Raw genomic sequence first — 24,246 nt, forward strand, 5'->3', positions numbered from 1 at the left:
TTCTAAACCATAACAAAGTTCAATCAGCATGATTTGTTTTTATTCATTTATAATTTATGAAAAATCTATTTAATCATACAAAAGCAAACAACTTATACAAGACTCCACCCCTAAAAATGAGACAAATTCATTCAAAGTTCAACAAGAATAAAACCGAAACAAAAAAAAAAGAACAAATCCTGCGTTATCCTTAGTCCAGTTCAATTTAAAAAAAAAAATCCATTGAGGGGAGCAGCAGCTGATTCATTAATCCTCATTTTGATTTATTCTGAAGATCTATTTTTTTTTTCTTTAATATATTTTTCTTGATGTCAATCTTAATTTGATTTTTTTTCTTTTTTGTCAAGTAAGATATACAAATTTGCTTTCACGATTATGACTTTTCCATGGAAAATGAAATGTAACCACAATAAATTTTTTCACAAGGACCATTGATTTTATTATAAATAAAATAAACGATGTTCTAGTCGTGGCTGTAGCGTGTGGCTTTTACATTATTTACTACACAGAAAATGTCAAAATTAAGTTGTTTGCAAACGAATAATATTTTCTGAAAGAAGGTCTTATTTTCGAAACAAATTTTAATTTTTCGAATTTATTTCGGGAACGCTAATATTTTAATACTAATTATTTTGATTTGAAAAACGTTCCCAATATTACTATTTTTTACAATTTCCAATGATTTTTTTTATATAAACGGAAAACCAATGTTAGTTATTTTAATTAATTTTAATTATTTCTAGAAAGACTTAAGGATTTTTAACCAATTGCAATAAATGAAATTACCCTCTGTAGGCACACCTCTTTTTTGAGAATTTGGTTTATACTTTTTCATGTCGCTAGAACTTTTTTCGGTCTCACTATTTTATAGAGAATCATATATGAAATTGATGTAGAATTTTCCGAGGAATTCGAATATTGTATTCACAATTCCAAAAAAATGTATTTTCATCCTTATAAAGACAGTTTTTTGTGACCACTTTTTATTTGTGTCCTACCAAATTCGCACCCATGTGCCGACAGAGGGTTGAATATCAAATAAAACCTTAGGAAACATCCCAAACACATTAAACCACCTGACGTTTAGTCAAATAAAGGACTTCATTTCAAAATATCCAATTTGTGGCAATTTTCCTTAATCCACCAAAAAACCAAATCAAAGCAAACCGAATCCACTGCACACCACATTGTTGATTCATAATGCTTTAAATTTCCCAGATATGTAATTAAGTTACTTTGAATTATGGCCACTAATTTGAGCCGTTAATCACATTAAAAAATACTTATTTTCCCATAGCTTACAATAATAATTACAAGTCATAAAAAAATAAAGAAGAAAACACCCTGATATGATGGGGAAAATAAGTTCCAAGATAACACCAACAAAATTTAACTTGCCTTATATAACAAAAAAAATTCTCATTATACTGTGAGCATAAAGCACTTAGAAAACACTAAAGGCGACACTATACACCAGCAAAAAACAACAACAACAACGACTATTTGCATGCTTCAATTGAGCTTCTGTTACTTCTATACTTATATTTATTGTTGTGTTGTGGTGGTGTTTCCTTTCTGTTTTGTATATCGTGTTACTAAATGTGAATATAAAAATAGCTTTAGTCGAAAAAAAAAAGAAAAACCTCCTCATATGTTTTTCCGGTTTCATTATCTTTCGTCCTCCAGCACCAATTCTCTTTCGACCGAAAAGAAAGCGATACTATGATAAAAATTAAAGAACAAAATGTTTATGCCAAGTAATACAAAAATATATGGTAGCTGAAGAAATATTTTGTTTTTAATTGTAGCTGAAGAAAGATAAAATATTTTTGAAGATGTTGTAATTTCACTTAATTTAAAAAATTTTGTATCTACCTTTAGTATAAGAAGTATTTTTTATCTGTTAACAAAGGTCGTTTACAGAGTGTGTTTTCAATATTTTTTAATCATCAAAAATATATCAGAGATTGTTTTTTGTGAAATGACTTAGTTGAATAACATTACCACTTTTTCCCCAATGTCATCAACATTTTGATACCTTTACAAAAATTCATAGAATGTCAAGTGCTTATTTTAATCTGAAGAATAATAAAAACAAATTTTTCAAAATTGGTCCCTACCAACTAAACGAGTGGAGAAAGAGCACCCTTCTTTTAATAAGCGACATGCATTTAAATCCCTCACAAACCCTTAAAGCTACCGCATTCTAGCTTTTTTTTCCATTTTTATGAAATGTTTGAAAGTAATAAACTGTGACCCTTAAATTCTGTTAAAAAAATTGAGTATTTGAAAATATTCTGTCAGAATGAAAACAGAGATCAATGAAAAATAGAATTCCAGAACAAAATATTTTTATTTATATATTAGAGAAAATATTATTTTAATTTGAAAGTTTGTGAAAGACCAAAACAGTTTTGAATTAATAAATTTCTTAAAGTACAAAAAGTAACTTAGATCGTGTTTCGAATAAATTATTTAAAGTATACTATACAAAGTATATTATTATTTGACATTTTGCTCGGTGCACCGAAAAACAAAAATATAAATGATCCTTAACTTTGCAGACAATTTGTCTGCCGAGGTTTGGACAGCCACCAAAGTCTCAAAACTCGTCTGAGTTTAAAAAAAATTAAACGGCAATCGCTTCGTTAAATCAAAATCTAGGGCCGATATTTTTTTATTTTTTTCTATTTATCTTAACAAGTAATGGCCAAAAAACGCAAAAAACCCCAAAAAAATTAATTTAAAAATTTTTGAACTTTAGTCACCACTGTAATAATGGATCGATATTTTAGTTTTTTTTTATTTGTCTTAACAAAAAAGTTATGGCCAAAAAACGCAAAAAACACCAAAAAATGAATTAAAAAATTAAATTAAAATTAAATTAATCAAAATCTAGGGGTGATATTTTTCGTTTTTTTTCTATTTATCTTAACAAAAAAGTTATGGCCAAAAAAACGCAAAAAACACCAAAAAATGAATTTAAAAAATTTTGGACTTTAGTCACCACTGTAATAATGAACCGATTTTAAATGGCAATCGCTTAAATTAATCAAAATCTAGGGGCGAATTTCTTTTTTTTTCTATTTATCTTAACAAAAAAGTTATGGCCAAAAAAACCCAAAAAACACCAAAAAATTAATTTAAAAAATTTTGGACTTTAGTCACCACTGTAATAATGGACCGATTTTAAATGGCAATCGCTTAAATTAATGAAAATCTAGGGGTGATATTTTTTGTTTTTTCTATTTATCTTAACAAAAAAGTTATGGCCAAAAAAACCCAAAAAACACCAAAAAATTAATTTAAAAAATTTTGTACTTTAGTCACCACTGTAATAATGGACCGATTTTAAATGGCAATCGCTTAAATTAATCAAAATCTAGGGGTGATATTTTTCGTTTTTTCTTTTTATCTTAACAAAAAAGTTATGGCCAAAAAAACCCAAAAAACACCAAAAAATTAATTTAAAAAATTTTGGACTTTAGTCACCACTGTAATAATGGACCGATTTTAAATGGCAATCGCTTAAATTAATGAAAATCTAGGGGTGATATTTTTTGTTTTTTCTATTTATCTTAACAAAAAAGTTATGGCCAAAAAAACCCAAAAAACACCAAAAAATTAATTTAAAAAATTTTGTACTTTAGTCACCACTGTAATAATGGACCGATTTTAAATGGCAATCGCTTAAATTAATCAAAATCTAGGGGTGATATTTTTCGTTTTTTCTATTTATCTTAACAAAAAAGTTATGGCCAAAAAAACCCAAAAAACACCAAAAAATTAATTTAAAAAATTTTGGACTTTAGTCACCACTGTAATAATGGACCGATTTTAAATGGCAATCGCTTAAATTATTGAAAATCTAGGGGTGATATTTTTTGTTTTTTTTTTCTATTTATCTTAACAAAAAAGTTATGGCCAAAAAAACGCAAAAAACACCAAAAAATGAATTTAAAAAATTTGGACTTTAGTCACCACTGTAATAATGAACCGATTTTAAATGGCAATCGCTTAAATTAATCAAAATCTAGGGCTGATATTTTTTTTCTATTTATCTTAACAAAAAAGTTATGGCCAAAAAACGCAAAAAACACCAAAAAATTAATTTAAAAAATTTGGACTTTCCTCACCACTGTAATAATGAACCGATTTTCAAAAAATAAATGGCAATCGCTTCCATTAGTCAAAATCTAGGGGCGAAATTTTTTAGTTTTTTTTTATTTGTCTTAACAAAAAAGTTATCGCCAAAAAAACGCAAAAAACAACCAAAAAATTAATTTAAAAAATTTTGGATTTTCGTCGCCACTGTAATAATGGACCGATTTTCAAAAAATAAATGGCAATCGCTTCGATTAATCAAAATCTAGGGGTGATATTTTTCGTTTTTTTTCTATTTATCTTAACAAAAAAGTTATGGCCAAAAAAACGCAAAAAACACCAAAAAATGAATTTAAAAAATTTTGGACTTTAGTCACCACTGTAATAATGAACCGATTTTAAATGGCAATCGCTTAAATTAATCAAAATCTAGGGGCGAATTTCTTTTTTTTTCTATTTATCTTAACAAAAAAGTTATGGCCAAAAAAACCCAAAAAACACCAAAAAATTAATTTAAAAAATTTTGGACTTTAGTCACCACTGTAATAATGGACCGATTTTAAATGGCAATCGCTTAAATTAATGAAATTTTTTTAGTTTTATTTTTATTTGTCTTAACAAAAAAGTTATCGCCAAAAAAACGCAAAAAACAACCAAAAAATTAATTTAAAAAATTTTGGATTTTCCTCGCCACTGTAATAATGGACCGATTTTCAAAAAATAAATGGCAATCGCTTCGATTAATCAAAATCTAGGGGTGATATTTTTCGTTTTTTTTCTATTTATCTTAACAAAAAAGTTATGGCCAAAAAAACCCAAAAAACACCAAAAAATTAATTTAAAAAATTTTGGACTTTAGTCACCACTGTAATAATGGACCGATTTTAAATGGCAATCGCTTAAATTAATGAAATTTTTTTAGTTTTATTTTTATTTGTCTTAACAAAAAAGTTATCGCCAAAAAAACGCAAAAAACAACCAAAAAATTAATTTAAAAAATTTTGGATTTTCCTCGCCACTGTAATAATGGACCGATTTTCAAAAAATAAATGGCAATCGCTTCGATTAATCAAAATCTAGGGGTGATATTTTTTTTTCTATTTATCTTAACAAAAAAGTTATGGCCAAAAAACGCAAAAAACACCAAAAAATTAATTTAAAAAATTTGGACTTTCCTCACCACTGTAATAATGAACCGATTTTCAAAAAATAAATGGCAATCGCTTCGATTAGTCAAAATCTAGGGGCGATATTTTTAAGTTTTTTTTTTATTTGTCTTAACAAAATAGTTATCGCCAAAAAAACGCAAAAAACAACCAAAAAATTAATTTAAAACATTTTGGACTTTCTTCACCACTGTAATAATGGACCGATTTTCAAAAAATAAATGGCAATCGCTTCGATTAATCAAAATCTAATGGCGATATTTTATAATTTTTTTTTATTTGTCTTAACAAAAAAAGTTATGACCAAAAAACGCAAAAACCCTATTTATAGACCGATTTCGAAAAAAAGTACTGTAATCGATTGGTCGTAAAAAAAATCTCTACTCCACATTTGTATTGACCTTTACAAGAAAGATATGACCAAAATATTAAATGTTTTCCAAATGGGTGAAAAAGTTTTTAATTCATTTAAATTATTTTTTCATTTAAAAATTATTTAAGTGGCCATAACTTTTTTTTTAAAGACAAATAAAAAAACTGAACAATATCGCCCCCAGATTTTGATAAAACGAAGTGATTGCCATTTATTTTATGAAAATTGGCCCATTATTACCTACAGCGTCACGAAAATTTTTTAAATTATTTTTTTTAGTGTTTTTTTTGCGATAAATAGAAAAAAAAAATGAATAGAAAAAAATGGAAAAATGTAAAATGTCTTTTTTTTATTTTTAGTTTGATGAAGTTTTCCGAAGGTTTTTGGGGTGCTGAACTCGAATCCAAAGGAAAAAATTTTCTATCAGCTCGAGTTTTCGAGATATTCCTGTTATAAGATCTCAATAATCGATTTTCGGCCACTTTTTAAGCCTTTCCCTAAAACCTGTATCACTCAAACTAGAGCTGCTAGAAAAAAAACTGATCCCAAATTTGAAATCAGCGATGCCAAATTAGTAAAAAACAAGTAAGAAACTTCATACAACAAAAAAAAAAGGTGCTATCTTGTTGACCAGTGATGCATCAAAGCACTTAAAAAAAATGTATTGTTTCTTTTCCATAATACACTTAAAAAAAATAAAGTTACAATAAAATGGAGTGAGTTAAATTAAAATGCTCATCTGGTGTTTTGTTTAATTCAATATTCTCGTTACTACACAAAAAAAAAAAAAAAACTTAAAAATTACTACAGTCGTTTTTGTATACCAACATATTTTGTGTCCTTTAAACTTTGGTAATTTTGTATCCCTGACAGGTAAACTTCAACAAAATAACATAAAAATGTGAGTTTTTTTGTACGTGGTTAAATGCCACATGGTGCCAAAAGGTGACTGCTACGAAATAAAAAATAAAAGAAAAAAAATAACAAAATATCCGCAGTCTTCCTTATACAACATACGGACAGGACATGGTTTTATTTGGTTGTAAGACTACGTGTTGTGCAGAAAAAAAAATGCTAAGGATAAATAATAGCTTCTGAAAAAAAAAAAACAACAAAAAACTGACTTGAGGACAAAAAAAGTGTCGTTGAATAAAAGAAAACATGTCGTTTATCTGATGTCATAATGATTGCTAAATTGACTGTTTTTTTCCAACAACACCAAAAAAATACAGCAAACGTCAGTGTTTAACAATAAATTGAAGTAATTTTCTTTAAACAAAAAATAATTATATTTATTTAGAAACCAAATAGATTAAATTTCATCTCATTACATTAATGTCGTCTCTTTATTTTCGTTAAAAAAAAAAAAAAAAAAAAAAAAAAAAACATTTTAATAATTTATTCATGTTTTTGCATTAAATTGTGATTAAATTATTCGCAAACCATATCTTACCTTCCTTACAAAAAAAAATTATTCATAATAAAAATAAAATATAAGAAGCTTGTTTCTAAATATTTTATGTATATCTCCTCTTACACAGCAGTTTGGTTGGGGTTTTGGAAACTTGGACGTCTTCTCTTAGATACCTACACATTATAATACTGCTGGCTTGTAGATTTTTTTTGTTGCTTTAGGACGTTTTAATATAAAATTGGCAGTTAATTAATTGGCTCTTAGATATTAGATATGAATTGAGCTGCTTATTGTAATTGAGCTGATTGCTATTTGACGTTGTTTGTAATATTTTGTAGCTATTTTGTTTTCTCTCGCCCAAGAATAATGAACATTCCATAAAGATATTGATATCTATTCAATTTCATTACAACAACAAAATAAATCCCGGAACTTACATAAGTCAAAATGTATGCCTTATGAGCAATTTTGTAATAAAGTTAATTATAATGACCGTATTATAAATGTACTATATAGGGTGTTTTAAATAATAACACGGTGTTTCAAAAATGAGGTTTTAAAATATACGCTGGCGGAGACATATCACGTTTTGTAGAGCTAGTCGCACTGATTACGAAACGGTATTTAAAAAGTCCCTAACACCCCCAAAATCGGTTTTTTTGACCTTCACCCATTGAAAAAAATCTAGCTTCGTCAAATTTTTACCCATTTTCGATTTTTTTACAGTTTCTGATATGAGACAAATATACCTTTTCAACAATGTATAAAACATGTAACTCGGTTAAACCACCTAGAATTTATAAGCTGTCAAAGTTCAAAAATTCCATTTTTTTTTTCGTCATTTACCCAACTTCGACATCAATTTAAAGTATATGTTTTTATAACAACATGCTGTTTTAAAAATATATTCTAAAATAATATTTATTTCCAAATTAAACGAGGTATTTTTTATGAAAATCAGTTCAAAATTGGATTAGAAAAAAAAATTTACGATTTTAACCCATATAGAAAAATTCGAACTTTTAGGTATAGAACAAAAATGTTGCTTTGGCACGTAGTAGGATAACCTGGGCGCCAGGATTTGATAACGGGTTTTTGTAGAGGAGTTCAATACAAACATTTTTTTCTTTGGGAGGGGGTTCTATCTCCCCCCGTTTAGGTGGGAGGGGCAGTTTTGTAAAAAAAATTATTAAAAAACAACGGCAACACTTACAGTAACAAATGATACCATTTCCGAGAGGCAAAATTGTACATTTAATTCTAATTTTTAAATCAATATATTATAACCAATAGTTTTTGAAATAATCAATTTCAAAGTTAAAAATAGGCGAAAATTTTTTTTTTTAAACTCATTTTATACTATTTTTGTCCAGGCTGTGAATTTTAATAAAAAAAATTATTCACACAAAGACTGCCTCAATTGATTCCTTATCGAACAATGAAAACTATATGTTTCTATGTGTTGTAGTTTTTGAGAAAATTGAAATATTATTTTATTAGATTTTTCTTTTTTCAAAATATTTTTTGTTTTTATTTGTTTTTATTTTTCAATTTTTTCAAAAACTTAAAACTAGAGTGTTTACACCGTGTAATTTATGAATGATAATAATTTTTTTAAAATATGTATTAGGGTGGGTCAAAAAAATCGAAAATTTTTTTTTTGATTTGGTACTCCGAAAAATCGATTGCTAGACCCCTCTAGAATATACACACCAAATATGAGCTCTTTATACCAATGGGAAGGTCCTCCGCTTTGCAATTTTCCATTTTTACATCAAGCTTCTACTAAAAAAAAAATAATTTTTTTATTAATTGACTTTTTAGCAAATTTCTTTTCATATTCTTGTAGGAAATTGAACGCTCTACAAAAAAGGCCTTATACACTTTTTTCGTTTATCTAACCGTTGAATAGATATTTGAAATCCAAAAATCGAGAAAATCTTTAAAAATTCGTTTTTTTGTTCTAAATTTTGTAACAAATTAAAAAATTATAATCATCAAACGCGCAAGACATATTCTTGTAGGAAATAGATTGTTCCACAAAAAAGGTCTTATTAACCTTTTTCATTAATCTAACCATTCTAAAGATATTCGACGTCAAATTAAAAATAAAATATAAAAACATTTTTTACTTTTAAAAATTTTCTAATTCACTGAAAATTCATTATTTTCAAATTAACAAGATATATTCTTGTAGGGGCTTAAACGTTCTATAAAAAATTCCTGAGAATCAAATTGATTGCTTTAACCGTTTAGAAGATATTCGTATCCAAACCAATGCCCACTAATTCCAATAGTTTTCTTATGACCCGTATGCATTGTGATTTGGATACGAATATTTTTTAAACGGTTAAAGCAATCAATTTGATGCCAAGGAACTTTTTGTAGAACGTATAATCGCCTAGAAGAATACATCTTGCCAATTTGAAAATAATAAATTTTAAGTGAACTCGAAAATTTTTAAAAGTAAAAAATGTTTTTATAATTTATTTTAATTTTGACCTCGAATATCCTTAGAATGGTTAGATTAATGAAAGAACATAACAAGACCTTTTTTGTGGAACAATCTGTTTCCTACAAGAATATGTCTTGCGCGTTTGATTATTATAATTTTTCAATTTGCTACAAAATTTAGAACAAAAAACGAACTCTTAAAGATTTTCTTGATTTTTGAACCTCAAATATCTATTAAACGGTTAGATAAACGAAAAAAGTGTTTAAGGAATTTTTTGTAGAGCGTTCAATTTCCTACAAGAATATGAAAAGAAATTTGCTAAAAAGTCAATTAATAAAAAAATTATTTTTTTTTAGTAGAAGCTTGATTTAAAAATGGAAAATTGCAAAGCGGAGGACCTTCCCATTAATATAAAGAGCTCATATTTGGTGTGTATATTCTAGAGGGGTCTAGCAATCGATTTTTCGGAGTACCAATTCAAAAAAAAGAATTTTGATTTTTTTGACCCACCCTAATATGTATGTATTTAAGAAAACACTAGATACATTTTTCTCGTCCTATAAAGATAAGCCCATTTAAAATAGGTTATTAATTAAAAGAAAGAAATATGTATTAAAGTCTAATTTAATTTATTAATTATAGTGATTTGCGTTTTTTAAACTAGGTATACATCAGAGGGTTCATGAAAGTATCCCTTTTTGATTCCTGATATATGTACATATTTTGAAAATTAATCAATTTAGCCACATTATTGAAAAGGTCTAAATGTATTCTTTCTAGAACATTCAAAAAATCTAAAATTGGTGAAAATCGAAGGTGCTAGATTTTTTGTAATGGATGAAAGTCTAAAAAACTGTTTTAATAAACTAAGTTCTAATTTTTGAGGTGTTACGGAATTTTTAAATTCCATTTTGTAATCGGTGTTACAAGCTTTACAAACGTAATATGTTTTCGCCTGCTTATAATTTAAATTTCACACAATTTAATCGTACCATTGTAAAAAAAAAATTATATTTTGCAACGTTTTAACGTCCATAACTTTTTTTCTTATGATTTGAACTAAAATTTTCTTTCAGATAATGAAAGCTTATACAATTTTGAATCGAATATAAGAAAAATTGTTTTCCTACATACTCCAGAAGAAAAAATGCAATTGTTTATAAATAATTTGTTGTTTTTCATTAATTTATGTTTCTTTCATTACTGTCAGATACTATCATTTTAACAAAAAGACGTAGGTACAAAATTTCATTTGCAAAAATTTCAGGCAAAAAAAAAGTATCAAATTCGAGAAGTCGGTTTTAGGTGGCCGACTTGAGAAAATTTGATTAATTTTTGACCATTTTATCCATTTTTCCTCCACTAACACAAATTCAAAAAGAGTTCAAAGGGATAGAACGGTTAATAAAAGGGGTCCAAACTATATAATTGAATAGAAAAAAGGCCCGTCGGGCGTTATTTTGGTTTGTCCATGGAAATAAAGCCGCATTTCAAATGGGGCCCTATTTCGTAGGGCGTTATTTCACGTCACTTTATGAAACTATGCAAAAAATCACAAATTCTCTTTTTCTGCGTGACTTATTCTGAAGACTTAAAGAACATGGGCAGTTATTATTTTTTGGCTTCAAACATATTTTCAAATTAGAGATATCTACAAATTCCTTGACCATTTACGTCAGTGTTTAAACATGAATTGCGTCAACAGTCATAATTGTCTAAATCAAAAACCAAAATTGTTGAGTGTTTCTATAACATTGTATAAAATTAGAAATTATTTTCGATATCATCGGTGATGTATTTAAAAATCTAAAAATAAACAAATCATTAAAATATTTAAAAAAAACTCCATTTAATTTAATCAAATATTTTGTTAGTTCATAATTTGTCAATATATTTAAAAGATCAATGACATTTATATTTATTCGCAAATATTTATCCATTTTTTTTTTTTTTTATATTAGCATTCTATAGTACTACCCATCCATAAAAATCTATTTATATCATTTCTGTGTTATTAAACTCTCGTTGAAATTAAAATAGGTTTTTTTTTTTATTGTTATCATCGTAAATACAGCTGGTGCTCTATTTCATATAAAATAGGTACATAAATTCATACAAAAGAAAACACATGTTTAGATTGAAATAGAATATTCATAGTTTTTCTCTCTCAGAGCTTTAAGTCTACCGAGCCATATCACTCAGATTCTTAAAGTGTGTAAACAATAATTATTAAAGTTCAAAGTAGAAGCCGATGCTTTTTATTCTTCTATTCAGGAGGTATAAATGTCTAGACTCTTGATTTACAATTAAAAAAAATATTAGAAAAATCTTTCTTTTGTTATTTTCTTCACAGTTAGGCCTTTTTAAATGCTTTTTTGTATATAATTTTTTTTAATTATTCATTTCGGTAAGCAATTAAATTGTTAATTAGAATTCTATTTTTTTCTTTTCTAAATGACTTTCAAAATATGAATATTGTTGTTGAAAAAATAATAATATTACCTAACTATTGTTTATTTATTTTTCTTTATTTATTTGTTTGTTTCTAACTGGTCGGTGTTAAAAAATAAAATTAAAAAACAAATAAACTAACATAACGACCTACTTATCGAAGCAATATTAAAATGCGAGAGTATGTCAGCAACTGAGTCCACATTTTAGAGACTCAATTATTTATCACTGAGACTCGCTCAATTCTAAGTTTACAGAGATGCGTAATATTTTGACAAAATTTATTCATTTATGTATGTGTTGTGGTTGGTGTGCAAAGATGACCATCGTGTGTCGAGAAGAAATTTGTGCAGAGTGGCAATATAGAAAACCATAAATAATGCATGATCCTTAAATTGAATAATATGCAAATGCCTTTTACATTTTTTGTTTTGTTTCGAAGATACTGAAGAAGTACCTTCACAACAATCCCTCAATTGAAGCAAAAGAAATATTTTAAATATATGTTTTTTGAATTTTTGAAACTTGAAAAAAAACTTATTTTTTGATGATCAAAAATTTGTCCCTTTAGTTGAATTTCTGTTTTTATGAGGGAATTAGCAGAAAAAATTTAGTAAGTTATAAATAGAATACTATTTACATATAATACAACAAATTAGAATATAATCCAATTTTTGTTGTTGAATTTTTTGACTAAATTAGTAACGCAGTTGATTTTCATACAAAATATGAGTGTCCCACAGCATCAGTCTGAGGATATGGAGGGAAATTCCTTATAATACTTATCTCATCAATGATATTTTACTTGGGAATTGTTATAAAAATAATAACATTGTATCGATATCAAAAAAATAAATCTTAACTACCATGCGTTACCATATGAAAAAAAACCCTTAAAATTAATGTAGTTTAATTTAATGTACCTAATTTAGCTAGACTTGTTGTTACTTTTTAAATAAATGATAGCAATTGCTCAGATGGAATAAGCTATACGAATTGGTAGATAATTTCAAATTCACTTAAGTAGGTGGGAGTATTTATTGCGTGACCAACTGAATTACAGCATTTAAGAAATAATTATAGAATTTTGTCTTTCAGTTATTCTTACAACAGAGTTTTTAAGTTAATAGTGAAAACATTTTTTGCTGTTTGTTTTTAAAATAAATTCATATTTACGATAAAATAAGTTATTTACAACTGCGTTACTGCTACATTGCGTTACTTTAAACAATAAATTGGTAAAGCACTCATTATATATAAATATACTAGCTGACCCGGCGGACTTCGTTCCGCCATTTTTTGTATTTATTTTTAATTTTCGACCCTATACTTAGTTAAAATTTTAAATGAAAAAGGGAATCAAAACTTGAAAAGTTCGTAAAATGAGTTTAAAAATATTCACTTTTAAACTTTTAGTGAAAGTGGCCAATGTTAAAAACGGCCAAAAAACTTGGGACAAAAAAACTTGTTTTTCCCGTTATTCGGTCAAAAATCATTTTAAAATTTAAAAATTTGTAAATGCTTGCGCATGACTAAAGCCTATGTTACAAAAAAAAATTAAAAACTACTCAAAAATGTCCCTAAAAATTAGTTGTTTTTCAAAAATTCAAATTTCAAAATCCAGGGCCTATGAAAAAAATCCGCATAAGACGCCTAAAATTTTTTCTTAGTATCTTTCCAATCGTGTAACTCAAGTTTCCGTAAAACATTTTCCCTACCTTTAATAAGCCTTTTGTCGAAGTTCTACCAGATGTTTTCACTGCACAAAAACCTTCACAACTTAGTTTTGAAATTTTTTAGAATTTTTGCAATACCTTTTTTAACCTTACAATAAATTTATCTATCATTTAAAAAAAAAATTCAACTCTCTACAACATGATTGAAACCTATATTTCCTATAAGTTTGAGATTTTTTGCAGACTTTAAAAAATTCCAAAAAAATAAAAGACTACTCAAAAATGTCCATAAAAATTAGGTTGTTTTTCAAAAAAATTTATTTCAAAATACAGGGCCTATGAAAAAAATCCGTTTTAGACCCCTAATTTTTTTTTTAATATCTTTCTCATGGTGTAACTCAAATTTCTGTGCAAAATTTTGCGTACCTGTAATTAGTCTTTTGTCGAAGGTGTATGACTGCAAAAAAACCTTCACAACTTGGTTTTGAAATTTTTTTTGAATTTTTTCAATAACTTTTTTAACTATTGAATAAATTTGTCTATCATTTAAAAAAAATTCAACTCTTTACGACTTACCGTTTAGAAAATAGCCTCTTTTTTCAATGTCGTGCTACCCCTATTTACCCTATAAATTTTTTTTTTGCCTTAAACCTTCTCCTCTTATACCTTTTTGACTATAAAAAAAAAAAATTAAGAAAATAAGTCAGTCGGTGTGGCCGGTTAGCGAACGTACACAAAACCAAACTTTAATATATATAATAGATAAATGAATTGAATTCAGCTTATTGTCGAGTGTTACTATAAATATCATTAATTTATTACAATTTGAATTATTAAAAAAAAATTTACAAAAAAAAAAACAAAATGATTATATTCAATAGAAGCATATAAAACATGATTTAATTGTATTCTTCAATCTGAATCACAGGATGTTTCGGTACTAGTTTCAAGTCCTATCTCCCTCAGAAATACCTTTTCACGTAAAAAATTATAATAATAGACTATATTTAAGCTAAGGAAAAGACATTCATTTGAGAGGCAAACTGTTTTTTTTTTTTAACTGGTAGGTACTTCTTATTTTTCTATTTCCCATTGTCAAAAAATATTCATCTTTTGTTAAAAAGGGCTATACATTTTTTAGAGTCGTCGCATCCAGAGTATTATAAAATACTAAAAAATAATGTGTTATATTGCCAGACTGCATGAACATAAATTTTCTAGCTTAATTAACAGATTTTTTTCTCCCTACTCTTGCACACGTGGTTTTAAGAGGAAACCAATAACTAAATTCGAAAAAGAGCACGTATACGCCATAGTGAATGTGGACAACGTTTAAATAAAGTGAATTACAACTCTGGCCTAAATGCCAAATCCATCAAAATCTACATTAAAAAACACTTCCACTCAATAACTTTAAAAATGAAATATTATTATATGTAATTTAGCTGTACATTTTAAAAAGGTATAGCTGATTTTAATTAATTTTTTTTTTCTTTCAGGTAAGTTTCAAAAATTTTGGGTGGTGAGTATAAATTATTGCTATTTTCGAAAATAATAATATTCATTAAAATTTATACATACAACATAGAACATTTTTTTACCCATGGTTTAGCATAAAGTTTATGTATGTTCCTTCATAGCTTCAAAATTATATATCCTTATTTCAAAAATGAGGTATTGTTAGAAGCATTATGCTTATCCGATAGTTATAGGCGATAAAATTCCATTGTGATGCTCTTTTGAGCAAAAATATCTGAACTATTTTATTAAAATTATATTTTCTTTCTCAAATATTTCCTTGTTGAAATTGTTCGTTCTTCAAATCGACTATAATTTTAGGTTTTGAGGTTTTGAAAGAAATTCTGAGGTATCCCATTCTTAATTTAATGAGATTTTTTCACAATTCAACTAAACAAGTTCTTGAGGTTTTTCTATTAAATAACTCTTCTCAACTATTAAGACCTATCTTGAACAGCTCACCACACTTGGCAAGAAAGAAATTCACATTGGCCACATAAACATTCATATTAAGTAGATATACTTGTAAATATCCCCCACTTAAGTGCCTTTGGCGTGTAGTTAAGTTTCACTTCTAAGGAAAATACGCAAAATACCTACTACCATCTCAAAAACCAAATTTGCCTCTTGAAATACAAGAACTTTCTTGCTTCTTCTTCCTCAGTTGCAAAAATATATTTCCTTATCTCGTAACTCGTAACCACTCCAAGTTTTTAGCATCATCAGCTATACTATATTTCCCCCCAATTAATTAATCACATTTACTTCTTACACAAATAGTATACTTCTGCTTTTCGAGTGGAAAATCAAAATATACATTTAAACCAAAACACAGGATTAAATTCCAAACAAAATAAAACGAAACAAAAAAAAAAAATAAATAAGACCGAACATGAATAAAAGACAACAACAACAAAAAAAATAATTTTTTTTTATTTCATTCTATAAAGTAAATTGGATACCTATCCCTAAAACACATTTCACAGACTTTCAGTCTTCAGAAACAGAATAAAGTTCGACACGTATTTTATACTCTTATCCTTACGCACGCACACAAGAGTGTACTTCATGTTCACAGATGGGACCAGAACAGAACCAAAAATAACAGGAAAAGAAAAATGTTTTTCTTCTTTATTTTTTTTTTTTTTTTGTTCTTTTCTTTTGCCGAGCCGAAGCATCCTTCGGGCATATTAATTTCTGTGTTTCATGTTTGTGTTTGATACCATCAGTTCATGTTTCACTTGTCCCGTTACGTTGTCCGTAAAGTCGTTAACGCTGCCGCCACCCAGCCAGCCGCCCGGGTGGCTGCTGGACCAAGCTATATAATGTTTCCGGTTGGTGGCAAGAAAAATTTTATGTTTTTACAATACAAATCTGCTCCTTGTTGATGTTGATTTTAAAAATTTGAATACTTTACTTACTTCCATTAAAAATTTAAATTTTAAAGACATTCTTACTGATATAATGGAAGTTGTACTGAAAAAACGTTAGGTGGTACTTTTAATTACATGAAGGTTTAGATATAAATAGAAGCTTTTATGGTAGACACCAGGGGGCCTTTATTTTCCGAATTTTATAAGAAAAGTTTATCTGGAGAATTATTCGACTCCAAAACAAAAGATTTCAATAATGAGAATTTTTTTTCAAATATAAATGAAAATATGTTAAATCCTAGAAAAAATAGAGACGATAAATACCAGCGTTTCCAAGCTAACAGAAAACCAACAACCATTAATCGTTACGCTACGTTGCATGAGTTATTATCGTAGGTATACCAAAAGTTTTGCCTATAAATCTGATATTGATAATACTCATGACTAGATGACATCCATGCTTAAAAATATATTGGAAATCAATACCTTACCTATAGCTATCCCAATACCTACTATTCTCTTTTTCTTCTACGAGTGTTATAAACATTAACCCTCTGTCGGCACACTGGTGCGAATTTGGTAGGACACAAATAAAAAGTGGTCATAAAAAACTGTCTTTATAAGGATGAAAATACATTTTTTGGAATTGTGAATACAATATTCGAATTCTTCGGAAAATTCTACATCAATTTCATATATGATTCTCTATAAAATAGTGAGACCGAAAAAAGTTCTAGCGACATGAAAAAGTATAAATCAAATTCTCAAAAAAAAAGGTGTTAAGTTTTTCAGCACTTTCTTTGGTAAATCTAAAGTGAAAATACTTTTGCTATTAAATTCTTAAATATTGCCATATTCCTATGGGAGTAAGTTAAGTTTCAGCTTTACTGAGATGATACACGGAGAAAAAAAAGGACACCTTAAAATTAGATGATCGATGATCCCCTCGTTGAATTATACCCTCTTAAAAAATACAATTTCCCTTTAAATTAAGTGGAATCCATTTAAATTCTGTTTATTTGTAGGTCCCCAGTTTTTTTTTTTAATTATATGTTTCCACATAAAAATAAGATAATTTTCCGCTTAAATTAAGTGGGTTTCTTTTAAATTTGCGCATTTAAGAAATTAGCAAGATTTTTCCGCTTAATTTAAGACGGGAGTCTTCTTGGCAAAAAAAACAAGCAGAAATTCGCTTAATTTAATGTGGAATTCGGTTGTTTTTCGGTGGTCTTTTTTCTACAACAATAACACTGTGTTACAAAATAAAAATCATGTCAATTACTTTGGAAATGACGTAGGATATTTCGGCACTTGAAATTTTTCGTAGACCCTCAAAATTTCAAGTTATCGTCAAAAAACCGTTTTTCAATGTTTTCAGATTTCAACGATTTTTTACTCAGCCATTTTTCGGTAAATTTCAGATTTTTTTACAGTTCTTAACAAAGAAATACTTGTTCTTTTTGAAATAATTTTTTTATTATGCTCAAGCACCAAATTGTGTTGCAGATTTTATGGGCTGAATCTCAAAGTACAACATTTTTTCAGCGTTTTTTTAGAGTTCGGAGACCGTTTTAAGCTACTTGTGCTTGTTTTTTTTACAAACAGTTTTGTTGTTCTATTTATGTTGAATCAGGAAAGCTTTTATTCATTAAAACCAGTTGGAAATTGTGGAAGTTATGGTTTGTGTACTCGAGAAAGAAATCTCAATTTATTGCAAAAAAAAACCCAATTTTTATGATTTTTTGAAATTTTATCAACATTTTGAGGGTGTTTAGGCATAATTGACTTCAGATTCGGATTCAGCACGTTAAAATACATAAAGATAGGCAGGTCCGGTCAAAAGTATTGGCGCTTTTTTTAAGGCTTGTGTTATCATGGGCAAGAAAAAATGAACAGTATTTAAAATATATAATCTGAGCAACCAAAATCGATATCAAAAATTTTTAAACGTTGTTACAAAGAATAACATTTTTTCTAAAAATTAAGACCATAAACAATTTTCTACCATTATTATGAACAGAGAAATTAATTTTTCATTGTCCCAAAAAAAATTGAAATTTTAATGGATTAAAACTTTTTTTATTCAGCATAAATATAAAAATAAAACTGTTTATAAAAAAAATGTTTCAAAACACAAAATGTAGCTTAAAACGGTCTCCGAACTCTAAAGAACGGTGAAAAAATGTTGTACTTTGAGATTCAGCCCATCAAATCTGCACCCAATTTGGTGCTTGTGCATAGTAAATAAATTGCACGACTGGGGTCGCACGTACTTGCTCTTATGCTTAAAGTAACTATAATGTTAAAGCTTTTTATTCAAGAAATTTAAAATTCGATATTTTGAAGAAATTTCATAAGTAGTATAAAAAAATTAAATCTGTTTTTATAATTAATAAAACTCCGTTTTAAAATATCTTAAAAAAAAAAACAAATATGCCATTTTATTTCTCGTATAAAAAGGTATTTTTAGAAAAAAAATTTTGAAAATTGTAGGAGCCGTTTTTTAAAAAAATAATTTTTTATATATAAAATTTTTTTAACATTTTTCAAAAAAAAAGTTGGTATGCCATTTTGAAGAAATAATTAATTTACACATAAAAACTAAATTTCAAAATTTTTCATTGATCCGTTTTCAAAAAATTGATTTTTCAAAAAAAAATTTTGAAATATTTTTTAAAAAACCAAAAATGCGTTTTTTGAAAATTTTCTAAAATTTTAATATTATCTTTACTTACACACTTTTGTATAAAAATTTTCATTTAAATCGGGTTAATTTTGTACGAGATATTCAGAAACGAAAAAAAACCGTTCTATGACAGGTACCGTTAATAACGGTACAAAAAATATTTTTTTTATTTAAAAAGTTGGCCCTTATGTGTAGTATTACACACAAAAATTTTAATCAAAATCGTTAGAGCCGTTTTTGAAAAAAATTAACTTTTCTATTTCCGTTATATGGCAGGTACCGTTAGTTTTGGTCATAAAAAAAAAATTTCAATTTCCCCTCTAGGGAATCACCAAAAACTGCTAACTACCAAGTTTGAAGAAAATCACTTCACTCGTTTAGGCTGCAGCTCCAGATAGAGACAGACGGACAGACAGACAGACAGACAGACAGACAGACAGAATTGCCGGACCCACTTTTTTGGCATTCTCCATCATCGTAATGTCATGTAAAATTGTTATCTCGAGTTCGATTTTTTTTACGAATCCTAAACTTGCCCTATAGTACCTATATCGCAAGTAAAAAATATTTTCAAAAAGAACAAGAACTCTGTTTAGAATTGTAAAAAAATCTGAAATTGACCGAAAAATGGCTGAGTAAGAAATCGTTAAAATCTGAAAACTTTGAAAAACGGTTTTTTGACGATAACTTGAAATTTTGAGGGCCTACGAAAAATTTCAAGTGCCGAAATATGCTACGTCATTTTCCAAAGTAATTGACATGATTTTTATTTTTTAACACAGTGTAAATTAAAGCGATCAGAATTAAATACTCAAATTCAATGAAAAGAAAGCTCCCGAAACATCAATTTGATCATTTATGTAATATGTTTGAGTTGTGAAAAATTTAAAAATTCTTAAATACAAATAAAATACACTACTGGACTGCAAGAACCTGCTAAGATTTAAAGATTGACATTTCTTAAGTTGCTAAAACTTAAAAAAAAATATGTATATAAAATTCGGTCTGAAAATGACTTAAACATCTTTAAGAATTTGCCAAGATAAGTTATTGTTTAAGTTACTTTTTTAAAACATTAACTATAATTATAAAATATAATAAAAAAAAATTGTTATTCAGTTTTGAAGAATGTTACTTATGACTTATGATAAATACATTTCACTCTTTCTCATTGTAGTCTTAAAAACTACCAAGACTTAGGGCGGAATTCAGAGTCTTCACTCAAGTAAATTTATTTCTTAAGACTTTTGTAAGAGATTTAAGATAATTGAAAAGCCATGAAAAAATACTGTTTTAGAATAGAAAACATTTCATACTATTAAAAGCCGGTAAAAACAACGAACTATATGAAAACTTTCAAAATTTGTTAATATCAAGTAAGGTGGCCTAAAATGGCCCCCCTAAGGAAAATGTCCTGTATCTCGAAAAACAGTAGCATTCAAACTTAAATGCTATATACTTTTCAAAGTTTAATATATTACTCTCACATTTTTTTCATTAGCGAGTTAAAAAAGTTTCAAAAAGTATTTAATTTTTTTAATTTTCAAGACGTGTACAAATTTCACTGATCAAATTTACCCGGGTAAAATGGCACACTGTCCAAACATACGTTATTTTAAATGCGAATTTGAGTCAAAGGGCTCCTTTCCCATTTTCTTGGAACAAGTGGTGCTTAATCCGCCCAGATCTTTCACCGAGTCATTTAAAACCCAGTTCATGTTGGTTGCTCGTCTCGTTTTTGTAGTTTTGAATGTTTTGGATGCTTTTTTCCAGGTTTTTTGACGGAATCAAGGGCTTTCCTCAGTCCAGGACTTCCTCTCTGTACATCGTTCATAAATAGCAACTATTTTCACTTTAAAAAATGAAAATGTGAAAAAAAATTTAAAATGGCATGTGAAATAGGTATGCCATTTTACCCGAGCACTAAGTAGGCCATTTTGCCCATTTTGAGTTTTTTCAATTTAATTCTTACACCAAAAAATTTAAAATCGTTTTAAACCAACTTATTTCAGTAAATTAATAAGAAATACTTCATGCGTTCATACATTAACTTCTTTTTCCAAAATACAATGTTTTTTTTTTACTTTTTTTTTGCAAAAAAATTTCACAAAATTATAACGAGTGTAGTTTTTGAGGTGGATAGAGACCGTTTGACCTGTCAAATTTCAAATAATGGCTTGAAGTTGCTGAAATTTCGTATATATTGGTTTTGCCAGATAAACTAAAGAATCGCGTTCATAAAACTTTCTAAGTATTTTCGATTCTACGATTTCTAGCCAGGGTGCCATTTTAGGCCACTTTCCCCTACTAAAAAAAGTACATCAAAAAATTATTTTTAATTTTAAAAAAGAAAGTTTAACCAGTTATAATATATTTTTAAACATTTTTGTACCTCCGCAGCGATAATTTTTCCCTTATTTACGTTCGTTGGTACAATTTTTACTAATGAGTTATCAGGATTTATGACTTCTATCCAATAGTTTTATAAAAGCTCTTTTATAGCACCATTTTTATTTTTAAGAACTTTAGCCCACACATAAAAACTGCTGTTTTTAACAGATTTAGCAGACGCGTTTCCGTAAATAGCCTTGAATTAGCAATATAATTGGGTTTGCTGCAAGACAAATGTTCTGATATTTTTCGACATCGTTTAAAAAAGTTTGGTTACCTACTCTTTTCATTCAAATTAAAATTTCATTCACGTTTCGAAGAACAAACGTTTTTCCTTTAAGCCACCTAGAAAAAAAAAAACGAAAGAAAGTAAAAACAAAACAGAAATCGATTTCTTGAAAAAAAAAGTAAAAGTTAATCAAGAACCTTCAAGAAAAAAAGAAAGAAAAGAAAAATAAAACTGATAAAACACTTGTAAAGTTACCATCGCATGATAGCGTTCCCAAAATATCAAAAAAAAAAAAAAGAAATAATGAAAAAAAAAAAAAAACGTGCCTCGAATGCAAATCATTGCTGTGACAAATGATTAACCGCAGGCCAACCTCACGCTAAGTAGATGAACAAAAAAAAGTTTAGCTAATTACATTCAAAAGTGTGTGACATTCGCTTCCGCGGCAATGAAAATTCGTATAAAGTAGCCATTCAATCGGATAATTGTCATCCGGTGGTGGATGGCGACAATGGGGCTACTCTCAGGCCAGCAACAACAACAACAACACAACAACAACAAAACAAAAAATTTACGCTACTAAAGCCGCATGGCTAATAAAATCCACTACAACAATGGGCAACATGTCGATGTCAAGCCATGGGCTGCCGCGCTCTACTCCGTATCTGTACCGCAGTCAGTCAGCATAGTCCGCAATATAAAACGAAAACCATACAAAAAAAAAAGATACAAATTAAGATCAATTTTCATTCGGCTTTTTTTTATTATCTACGAGTTATTTTTATTCGCTTCCCTTTCAGTGGATTCACCTTGCATAACTCTGTTATAGTGACTCGACTGAGGCAGGAGACATAGAAAGGGGAGGAGGGGGGGTTAGGCAGAGAGAGGTTAAATTGTATTCACTGTGAAATCGTTTTATGAACGAAATATTTTTCTTTTTGTTTTTTTTTTTTTTTTGTTTTCTAAACAAAAACATTGCAGTTCATTTTATAGTCATTCAGATATACATTCCGAAAAAAAAGAAGAAAAATTGTAGGTATATTGGCGGCGAACTTTTTCATTTTGAAAAACCAATTGATCCATCCGGAGGTGATTTGTAAGAATTTTCCTTCCAGCTCTCTTTCTGGTCAATTAAACATTCTATCATCGCATGTGGAATTTATTGTCGATTGGAATTAATAAATGCGTCGATGAGTCACACAGTGGGGTTGCATATTGATCAAAGTTGGAATAAATTAAAAAAAGAACAAAACAAAATAAAATATTAATTAAAAATTATTAGTTTTTTAATTAATAAACAATGAAACATTCCAATGCATATGACAAATAATAAAGAAATGATAGGTACACATTCAATTTTATTGGAAATAAATAATTTTTGTTGTTTTTATTGCTAATTAAATGGGTATGGGTTAAATAGGTTTTATGTTATATAAAAAATGATCAAGTTTAATTTTAAGATGCGATGGGTTTTTAATGAATGTTTTTGGTATTGACACAAAATACAATCGAAACCCACTTAATTGAGGATGAAAATCTTCTGATTTGTATGATAATAAGAAAGCGGATTCCCACTTAATTTAAGAAGGAAGTCGTCTTTGCAAAAAGCAATTCAGAAATCCGATAATTTTAGGCGATCTTATGGAGATACATATACTTTCTTCATTGTGTATTTTGATACGGCAATTACTTTGGTGACACTTTGTGGTGGAGTAAAAAAAAAAAATTATACCAGTAATTGAAGCTAGTGAAATGCTTGTTTGTTGAGCAAACCAAACATTTGTAGCTCGCATTTTTTTGAGATATTGAATATTCCGCCAAAATAAGTCAAAAGTTAGTAGATAAAATCTGAAATGCTTTTCAATTCCCTAAAATTCGTTTTTAAAGCCTCAACAGTTTTTGATTTTTCAAAACTCTGATAAAATTAGACAGAAGTTAGCGGTCTAAAATAAAATTAAAAAAAAAAAGGAAAATTAGTACCGTTTTTTATTTCCAATATTGTAGCTAATTAAATGCAAATTTTATAGTAATTTTTTATTTCTACTTGAAGTTGAAAGAATAACTTTTTAAATTTTTGCTTGCGATATAAGTTCTATAGGGCAAGTTTAGGATTCGTAAAAAAAATCTATCTGGAGATAACAATGGAGCATGACATTACGATGATGAAAAATGCCATCAAAAATGGAACACCCAATGCTGTCAGTATATACCTCGAGCAGAGGCGGCGGAAGGGGTGTGCGGAGTGTGCCCCCGCACACGGCCCCGCGCTTAGAGGGGCCCCGCGGGCGCTTAATGAAAATGTCTCCGAAATAATAAAATCTGAAAAACCATGTCTCTTCTCTTTATTCAAAACAATCAAATAATTGAAATTGGCTTGTTTCCACTCGATTTCCATAATTGCATTGAGATG

At 28.0% G+C, this 24,246-nt stretch overlaps 1 protein-coding gene across 4 annotated transcripts in view; it reads left to right on the plus strand.

Annotated features, from left to right (window-relative positions):
* Positions 1 to 24,246, plus strand: part of LOC129915568 (octopamine receptor beta-2R) — a 390,029-nt gene that overhangs the window by 53,334 nt on the left and 312,449 nt on the right. The window contains exon 2 of one of the 4 annotated variants that reach the window (XM_055995173.1): positions 15,139 to 15,161. The exons of the other annotated variants lie outside the window; for them this stretch is intronic. The gene's annotated coding sequence lies outside the window, so the exon portion shown is untranslated. The remainder of the gene's footprint in view (positions 1 to 15,138; positions 15,162 to 24,246) is intronic. 4 annotated transcript variants of the gene reach the window in all.

This window comes from Episyrphus balteatus, chromosome 3, assembly GCF_945859705.1.
Source record: "Episyrphus balteatus chromosome 3, idEpiBalt1.1, whole genome shotgun sequence".
Taxonomy (NCBI): Eukaryota; Metazoa; Arthropoda; class Insecta; order Diptera; family Syrphidae; genus Episyrphus; species Episyrphus balteatus.